Below are 10,069 nucleotides of genomic sequence, written 5' to 3'. Positions count from 1 at the left end.
CATCAAAGCAGCAACAACCTGTTCGTAATACGATTAAAACATAACTAACAACTTCTTAACACAGTCGAACATTTTAATGCCTTTGGAAGAGGGTGGTTACCTTGTCGGGGATTATTTATTTCGTTCACATTTCGGGGAGTTTCATACCACACTTTTTCTTCGGGGGAATGAAATTAAAGAGATCAAGCGGATTAGTTTAGTTCATGGCAGATTGACATAATAATACTGATTGAAAGTAAGACGAACACAATTGCGGTTTCTGGTAAATTGCGTTATAGCTTAACATTTGAAAAGTGAACAGATTGAAAGATTTATATTTTGGTGCGGCGAAAAATTAACCTTACAAAGATTTTTATTGTAGCTGCTCGTACTGCTTCTTCAGGCCTCTTACTTCCTCTTATCGTGAGATTGGGGTGGGATAAGTAGTGTTTTAGGAGGTGCAGCGTTTCATGCAGACTAGTGACCCATGCCAGATAGGAGTTCCAAATACTAGAAATACGTTTGCTATCGAATTTCTGTTGCGCTGTATGCCTGATGATCCATTTGTATTCCTAGACCCTACATATCAATAATGTACGGGGTACAGCATATTTATATGTAGCTCTCATACAGGTTGAGATAAAAAAATGCAACAAAGTCAAACGCCATAATTTTTACATTTTTTTTTTTAACTTTATTGAATGAAAACAAAAAAAGTCGAAAATAGCATCAAATTTTAGAATTAGAAACGGCCACTGCAACCGTCACACGCTGTCCGAATGTTGCTCTTCGATATTTTGGCCCATTCCCGGCGAAGCGTTTACTTGTGTTGATCGACACTTTGTTATTTTTTAGTACCTACGTTGCTTTCCAAAATACTCCAGACACAATAGTCCAACGGGTTGGTATCCGGAGATTTTGGTGGCCATTGTGAGTTGAAATGAAGCGATGGTGCTGAGTTGTGTTGTAATGTCCAAGGTCTGCGTTCAAAATGTTTGCGTGTCTAAGACTTAAATATAACCTCCAGAATATTTTCGCAATAATATTCGACATCTAATGCCACGGTCGATTAATACGAGCGGAGAAAGACCATCGGCTGTTATGGCGGCCCACCCATCACCATGACCGACGCTTGAATTCTGCTGGCCAATCGAAGGGACACATTTTCAGCTGACCTTTTTGGCATGAAACACGATCATTTTGTTTGTTTACAAACTGCTGGACAACGAATGTTTTCTCATCGGCCAAGCGAAGCAATTTTAAGCTCTTTTGAGTCTATTTTCTTTCTGTTGCGGTGTTAGTTCTGGCACTTCTTGGAATGTTAATGGCTTTACCCCGAGCTCATTTTTTCAATATTTGCCGAATGGAATATTGCGATATGTTGAGCTCACGAGCCATTTTTCGGCCACTGCGACGCGGCTTTCGATCAAGTCGCTTCTTTACTTTTGAACTATTTCTGCTGTTTTCTTCCAGTATCACGGTAAAGAGCGATGGTACGAGACACTTGTGGTTTTCCAGGCGAATATAAAGAAATCATACAATCGCGTTTGAATACCATCACGAATGATTTTTTTTTCTGGAAAATTCTGACCAAAATGCTTTTGTACGCTTGTAAACAATATAATGAACTGTCACTGGAATAATTTTAACAGCTGTCGGACCAGTGGCTTAGAAATGACAGCAGTCTGAAGTTGGTTGCAGTTTTTTCATCTCACCCTGTAGCTATATCCAAATCTGAACCGATCTCAATAAAAAACGTATTTCTGATATCGTTGAAACGGAGTGCATGAACAATACATATGGGGGCATGTTTCTAAGTTCAATTTGGTTATGTGGGCCAAATTTCATCCTATTTGGACTAATATACCAAGTAAAATGCAAATCGGCCAAATATATTTATATGGGAGAGTTACCTATATTTTGACCGATTATCGTCCTTGGAGCAAAATTTTTTCGTGATCAGTCATGAAATGCGACTTTGTTTACAAAAATACATGGACAGGCGGACAGACAGAAGGAAATCGGCTCAGAATGTGATTCTATGCAGATCATCAAAAGGAACAATGGGTCTAACTCGCTTCCTTCTCTATGTTACAAACAAATGCGCAAAGGCGTAATACCCCGACCACAATGTGGTAGGGTATAAATAGATAGTCTTGAAATGGGCTAAATCCTCACGAAATTGCATAGAGTTGGGGTTAAGATCAAAGAAATGGACAAAAAACAGAAAATGTGAAGATTTTGAATTTCGCAAGGTGGAGGGTTTAGGAATGGACAGAAGATCAGCAATTTAAATGGTAATCGAATAATATTTAGCGTTTAAAATAGACCATAACTTTTTTTGTAAATGATACAAAAATGTCAATAAAAGCGTAATTTTTTTAAATTTCAGCCAAATCACATATACACGAAAATGTCACTTCTGACCGTTACATTGATGCTGTTATACAAATGCTATGAACATTTTCATGACCTGGTGGTTGCTGTCAATAGCAAAGATAACACTTTTGCAGAATTATGTGACACTATTTCATGTGAATTTTGTTATTCAAAATTCTGACCCCTTTGGAGAAGGAGTGGACCAATATTGCCCAACTCCGAACTCGATCTTAAATTGAAAATCATTAAATAATGTACCAAGTTTGGATCTGAGATTGGCTGAGTGTAAAATACCGGTACAATGACTCCTATATTAAATTTAAAATATACTTGATTCTAAACAAATTCCAAAGTCTCTCCCCCTCTCCATTAAATCACATTGCACACATTGGGAGGAAACTCGACGTACCAACAATTTTTAAATTTGACCCCTTGCAAGTACTTAATATCTCACATGTGTGCTTTCTATTGTTGGTCTATAAGTAGGTCAATGACTTCCAACTAAGCTGAAAGCCAACAAACTTATGTATTTACCTTTTGGCTTCAGCTAGAAGTGTGGTTGTTTGTTCTTTCTTCTAATTTCCCCTGCCATGTGCTAAAAAAAAAAAACGGCAACTGTGCGACTAAGAGTGCGTAAAATTCAAGTGTGCCAAAAAGTTTTCATTCAGTTCAAATGAAAGTTGTTTCACATGCAAATTTGCCTTTAAAGTTTTAATGAATGTCAGTAAAACTAAAGATAGCAAATATTTGCAATTTAGTTTACGTTTAGTTTTTTCGCTACTATTTACTTCATTTTTATCACATTTTTTGTGTACTACCAACATCGGCAAAAAATAAAAAAAAAAAACTTTAATAAAACTCCGTTGTAAATTGTATAAATATTTTAATATTGCACAGGTGTGGAAAATGTTTCGGCGGTGGCGTTTTGTTTTTTATGCGATGTTTGTTTTAAGTTCACGGCAGTATAACCATGCTACTTAAGCTAAATAAAAAGATTAAAAAAGGAAGAACGAAAGCGAGCCGTTACAAACTGTTTCACATTTTATATGTCAGCTGTCTTTCTTCACATGTTCGCAGCAAAAAAACAAAAATATGAGAGATTTCATGTTAGTTCTTGGGGGAAATAATGAAAATAGAAAACACAAAATCGAAGGTTGTCGACACATTGGATAATTGAACGGGACACGTTGAGGTTAATCTAAGTTTTATTTTAAACTATTGAAATAGTAACAGATGTATAAATGTTTCTGAAATTGACATTTCTTGTGGAGAGTAGGATTGTGATATAGAAGAAGTTTTCGAAATGTGTACTTATATTCAAGAAAAATACTAAATGGAGCTGGAATTCTGAAATTTGGAAATAAGATTACTATTGCATTGTAGGACTGAGGAATGTAGGTGGTTCTGGAAATGCGTACTTAATGGTACTAAATTGTGTACAATCGGGTAAACCAATATAGCTGGTATCCTGAAATTTGGAAATAGGATTTCTGTCGAAGTGTAGGATTGGGATATAAAGGTAATTTGGGAAATATGAACTTATATGTACTAAAATGCACTTAATTTGCTACAGTTTAAATTTTTGGAGAACAGAATTCCATTAGAATGTATGATAAAGGTGGTTATGGAAATTTGTACTTAATTTGGTTAAATTTGGATGAACCACTAGAGTTGGAATTCTCAAATTTAGAATTAAGATTACTCTGGGAGTGTAGGATTCGGATATGGAGCTCGAGAGGTACTGAATGTTACTAAATTTGGTATTGCGTGAAGGAATGCTACTTGAAATATGAAATTTGGTGTCACCAAAAAATGTTAGTGGTACTAAATTTTCTAATTGGGGAAGGGATTATGTTGGAGTCTACATTTTGGCATTGGGATGATCTTTTGTGCAGTTTGGTTGATACAAAAGAGTTTTAAACAAGTTAAAAAGCAGAAAGATCGGCTGGGCCGAACTTTGAATACGCTCCACTACTTGGAACGTATTTGGACATTTTTCAAAAATTAAATCCGTTAAAAATTCTGTTAAAATTTTAAAATACCGGGGTCTATACGACGTACACCTATATTTACATTGTTTGTTATAAGCCATTACCATATTATGTAGCATCTTCAAAATACCGTATAAAGGGAGGCACCGTTATACCGGAGTCATACGAAAACCTGAACCTGCATAGACAATTTTCTGTCACAGGCTGTAGCATCCATTGCGAACTTCAAATACGAGATCTCAAAAAATTTCGGTGAGTATTGTACCCAAACTCGTCAAAATACAGAATATAGGGAGGTACTGCTGTATGGGGCCTATACGAAGACTTGGACCTGCATAAAAATGTTTGTGTCACAGAATTTAGTTCCCATTACGAACGTAATTTGAAATCCGTTATATGGGGGCTACACGAAGACGTGGACCTGCACAGACAATTTTTTGTCTTAGGCTGTAGTATCCATTTCGAACTTCAAATACCAAATTTGAAAAACAATTCCGGTGAATAATGTCGCTAAATTCATCAAAATACCAAATATCGGAAGGTACCGTTATATGGGGGCTATATGAAAACGTGGACCTATTTGACCCATTTTCGAACTTAACCTGTCTACTGGCAAAATAAACATGTGCATAGCGTGATTACAACAGACAGAGGGACATCGCTAAATCGACTTTGTTGGGTCTGACATAAGTATCTCGAGGAGTTACAAACGGAATGACAAAGTTAATGTACCCTCCATAGAATAGAGCATGATATAACAAGTAAGAAAAACGTTAAGTTCGGCCGGGCCAAACTTTTAATACCCTCCACCTTAGGGTAAAAGAAACATTAGAAGAAATGTGGCAACAACCATTAAAATGCCGAGTATCGGGAGGTAACGTTATATGGGGGCTACACCAAATCATAGACGCATACATGCAATGTTTCGCCACCGGAGCTGGAACCCATTATGACCAACGAATACCAATTTTCAGACAAATCCGTGAAAAAATGTTGCAAAAATCATCAAATTAACGAATATCGGGAGGTACCGTTATATGGGGGCTATACCAAATCATGGACCCATACATGCAATGTTTCGCCACCGGAGCTGGAAACCATTATGACCCACAAATACCAATTTTTAGACAAATCCGTGAAAATGTGTGGCAAAAAAACTAAAATACCGAGGTATCGGGAGGTACCTTTATATGGGGGCTATACCACAACGTGGACCTATACATGCAATGTTTTGCCACACATTCAGGGACCCGTTATGACCTACAAATACCAATTTCCAGACAAATCCGTAAAAAAATGTGGCATAAATCATCAAAATACCGAATATCGGGAGGTACCGTTTTATGGGGACTATACCAGAACGTGGACCGATACCAACCATCCTATACCCAATGCAAATAGCTCTGCTAAATTTTGGCGCTCTACGTCAAATAATGTGGGCTGTATCGTGATTTCAACAGACAGACAGACGGACAGACGGACAGACAGACAGACAGACGGACAGACAGACGGACATCGTTAAATCGACTTAGAATTTTATGCTGATTATGAATATATATACTTTATGGGGTCTAAGACGAATATTTAAGGATGTTACAAACGGAATGTCACAGTTGATATACCCTCCATAGAATGGTGCAGGCTATAAAAATGCTAACAATACGTGTGCCAAAAGTACTAAAATGCACTAAATTTGGTACCAATTGGAATTTTGTATTGGGTGAAGGGATAGGCCTGGAAATCCGAAATTTGAGTTTGAGTTCTCTGTTGGTATCAGGGATTGCTATATGGAATGCTGGTATCTGGAATCGAGATATGGAAGTGGTTTTGGAAATATGAACTATAATTGTTCGAAAAGTACTAAATGGTACTAATTTTGGATTTGGTGTCTAGAATGTAGAGATGTAGATATGGAATGAGTATTAAAATTGTTTGAAAAGTACTACATATTACTAACGGTGAACGAAAAAAGCTGTTCCCTGTTGGCGAAAGGATTGTGAAAAAGAGGAACTAAAAGTGCACGAAAAGTACTAAAGAGTACTATATTTGGTACAATGTGGTATTGGGGAATAGATAGTACTTAAACTCTGAAATTTTGCCTTAGCTGTTCATGTTTAGCCTGGACATATGGAGGTTGTTTCGGAAATAGTACTAAATTTGGTTTTGACATAAGTAAGGGATAGAGATAAAGTTCAGAAATTTGATATTTAGAATACTGATGGTATTTGCGTGGGAGATATGGCGGTGGTTTGGAAACGCATCTAAATGGGAAAAATACTAAATGGTACTAAATTTGGTATTTGGTGCAGATAGAGCTGAAATCCTGAAATTTGATATAGATGTCACTATTGGTGTTTGTGGTTAAAATATGAAGGTGGTTTTGAAAATTTGTACTTGTTCGGAAAGTACTAAATTTAACTAATTTTGGATGAGTGTTGGTGTCTAGTATGGAGAGATATAAATTGTTTTGGATGTGCGTACTAAATGTTATTAAATTTGGTATTGGGTGAAGGAATAGAGCTGCAATTCTGTCGCTGTTAGTGTCTTAGGGCTTACATATGGCAAAAATGGATGTGGGACCATTGTGCAATTGTTTTAATATCCTTATCGATGAACTAAAAAATGAGAGATCTTGAAGACATTTTGGTGTAAAAGATAAACATGTTCTCTTTTTCTTTCCGAAAAAATGAAAAACTTGAGTAATATATAAAAATTTAAGTCTGAAAATTTAGAGCGATGTATGATAATTTGATTGAAAAATTTTGTCAGAATTAACAAAATGTGAATTTTGAGTATTGGAACGACCTAACTCACACTCTTGGAACGAATCTAAAATTTTAAGGTGGACTTTTCGCTGACAAAGTACCAGACACTTGCTAGTCTATATATTGAAGAAACTTGGTTACTACGTCTATTACGAGTGGAATTCATATTCCAAATGATATCAACTGTTCTCTAACCATACCATAACACAGAATATTTTTGGGCCTGATATTTTGAAGGAATGCGTTTGATTTAACTTCTTACGTTTTAAGTCAATTAAATGTGATTTCAAAATGTATAGGAATGACCCATATATGTGTTCTTTATTAACATATATCCTAAAATTTGTTTATATCATATACAACCGACATAGAAACTATTATCAACATATGGGAGTACATACATACATATAACACGAAAAACCGGGAACGTTATACAGTTTGGCCACTTTTAGTGGTTGAGCCTGTTAGTGTGTGTGTGTGTGGGTTTGCTTTGTGCTTTTTTGTGTGACAATACGGTATGTGTGCTTGCATGCTACACACACAAGGTCACACAGTTTAAGGTAGGTCATCGCATAGTGACATTGTTGTTTGTTGTGACAGCAAAAACAACAACAACATTGTCATCGTCAATGCCTTTCGTCAACAACATTGTTGCTACTGCTTCTACTTTGAATGGATATTCATTTGGGTTCATAGTCAGATTTTATGAAGGGCGTTTTCTCTTTTTGTGTTTTTTTAAATCTAAGTTTTTTTTTCTGTTATAACCGCTGCTGTCAGTTTCTAATGGTATTTAAATGGCGCTCTAACATTTCTATGACGTTGCCATTGTCGGCATTTCGGTAGCAAATTATTGTTTACGCCATGGTCATTTGCTTAATTATTAAAGCGTTTAAATAATTTAGATTATAATTTTTGTTTACGTTTTTTGAAAACGGAAAATTATTCTCAACACATAACATTTGAAATTATATTTCAAATGATTTGGCATTTTGCCAATATTATGTGACATTTTTTGTTAGGCAATACATTAAATCGCATTGGGAGGGTAAAACAACAACCAGGGAAAAATATTTTGATTTGGATTGCAATTAAAAAAAAAAAAAACATTTTCATAGTTTTTACAAATTATCGAGTACTAAGCATATGGAAATTATAGTAAATCATATTTATCTTTGAAGTTCCAAAAAATCTAAGGATTTTCGAAAACCTGAAATATATCATATATAAGTAAAATAGTACAAAAATTGTAAAGGTACAAAAATTGTAAAGTACCCATATTCCAAAAAAAAAAAAAAAATGGTAAATATGTCCCCAATTTATTTTTTAATGCAAAAAGTGCTCTGGTTAGGTAGAATCCATTGAAATTGTGAGGAAAGAATTAATATTTTATATGCGGGTAAATACCAACATATGAAATAAATTCAGAAGTTAACGTACCAATAAAATATCAAATTACAGACAATTCCGTATTCAAAATACCAAACTTAGATATTTAACGCGATATGTTGGCTATGTCGATAGTAAAAATTACGTTTTTGTTATGGTCCCATATAACGGTGCGATTTAATTCCATGTATTTTAAGGATTTAGACAACATCTACCAACGGAATTTACTATAATTTAATAGACTGCCAAAAAAAGGCATTTCAAGAAAATCTTTGTCAAGATAGATCCGCAATTTTCAAAAAGTAGCTATATTTTGCTATTTCGGTTTCGCAAGAAAGTGAAATCGAACTACGCTTCTTATGAGCCTCCAATAACGGTACCGCCCGATTTTAGGTATTTTAAAAGTTTTGACCGTGATTTCAAACGGGATTGGCAAAAAAATTTGTATTTAATTTGCACATCCACCTTAAAATTTTGCATTCGTTCTAAAAGTTCGTGTTAGTCCATTTTACTACTCAAAATGCACAGTTTGTTCAATTTTAATTTTTGTTTTAACCAAAACTATTTTTTTCAAACTAATAGTGCTACATTTTCAGACTCTCAAGATGTTATATAGTATTCACTTTTTTCCTTATTCGTAAAGAATAATAGGATAATTTTTGTTTGTTTTTCATTTTGAAGTTTACCCAGGAGGATATTAGTAAAACCATTGCACAATGGATCTTCCACCAATTTTTCTGTCGCAAACTTTTCGACATCTCCATATTTGATCCCTAGAAATCAACAGTCAAATATCGGAGTTTCAGCTCTATTCCCTCACCCTATACCAAATTAAGTAACATTTAGTACACATATCCAATAAATCTACATCTTTCCATCCTAGACACAAAGAGTAATTTAAAATTGCTACTGTTTAGTACTTTTCGAACAGAAATTCAGAAATTACCGTATTGCCACATTTAGTACAATTTCATACATACAACGCATAACCAGCTCCTTTTCTCATCCATAGACAACCCAATATCATATTTATTACTATTTAGCACTTTTCGAACAATTTCCAAAACCATATTCATGTCCCAAACACAGACACCAATATCAAACTTCGGGATTCAGCTCTATCTACTTTCCGTAAAAATATTGGAGACATTTTCGAACCGCCTCCAAATTATAAACACAGATACTACCAGTAATCTGAAGATCAAATTTCAGAATTTTATCTCTATCCCAACACCCAATACCAAATATAGTACCATTCAGCACTTTTCGTATAATCATAGTACAAATTTCCGAAACCACCTATATATATATATGTCCAGGCTACTCATGAACAGCGATCCTAATAACAAATTTCAAATTTCAAGCATTATCTCTTCACCCAAGACAAAATTGTGCCAAATATATTACTTTTTTGTACTTTTCGCGCACTTCTAGTAGACATATTCAAAACCCAGTCATTGTCACAAACCTAGCTACCTGCAATGTACCCATCCGTTCACCCTGAAACAATCAGTTCGAAATTTAGTACCATTTGGTACATTTAATGCATTTCCAAAAACACCTTAATGT

General features: G+C 35.0%; 1 protein-coding gene across 1 annotated transcript in view; it reads left to right on the top strand.

Moving 5' to 3' along the window:
• Positions 1-2,280: 2,280 nt before the first annotated feature.
• The window catches only part of LOC101887903 (uncharacterized), a 226,669-nt gene continuing 218,880 nt past the window's right edge, over positions 2,281-10,069 (top strand). The window contains exon 1 of the mRNA XM_059127329.1: positions 2,281-2,654. The gene's annotated coding sequence lies outside the window, so the exon portion shown is untranslated. The remainder of the gene's footprint in view (positions 2,655-10,069) is intronic.

The sequence above is a fragment of the Musca domestica genome, unplaced genomic scaffold (assembly GCF_030504385.1).
Source record: "Musca domestica strain aabys unplaced genomic scaffold, Musca_domestica.polishedcontigs.V.1.1 44, whole genome shotgun sequence".
Taxonomy (NCBI): Eukaryota; Metazoa; Arthropoda; class Insecta; order Diptera; family Muscidae; genus Musca; species Musca domestica.
This window is presented reverse-complemented; position numbering and strand designations above follow the sequence as displayed.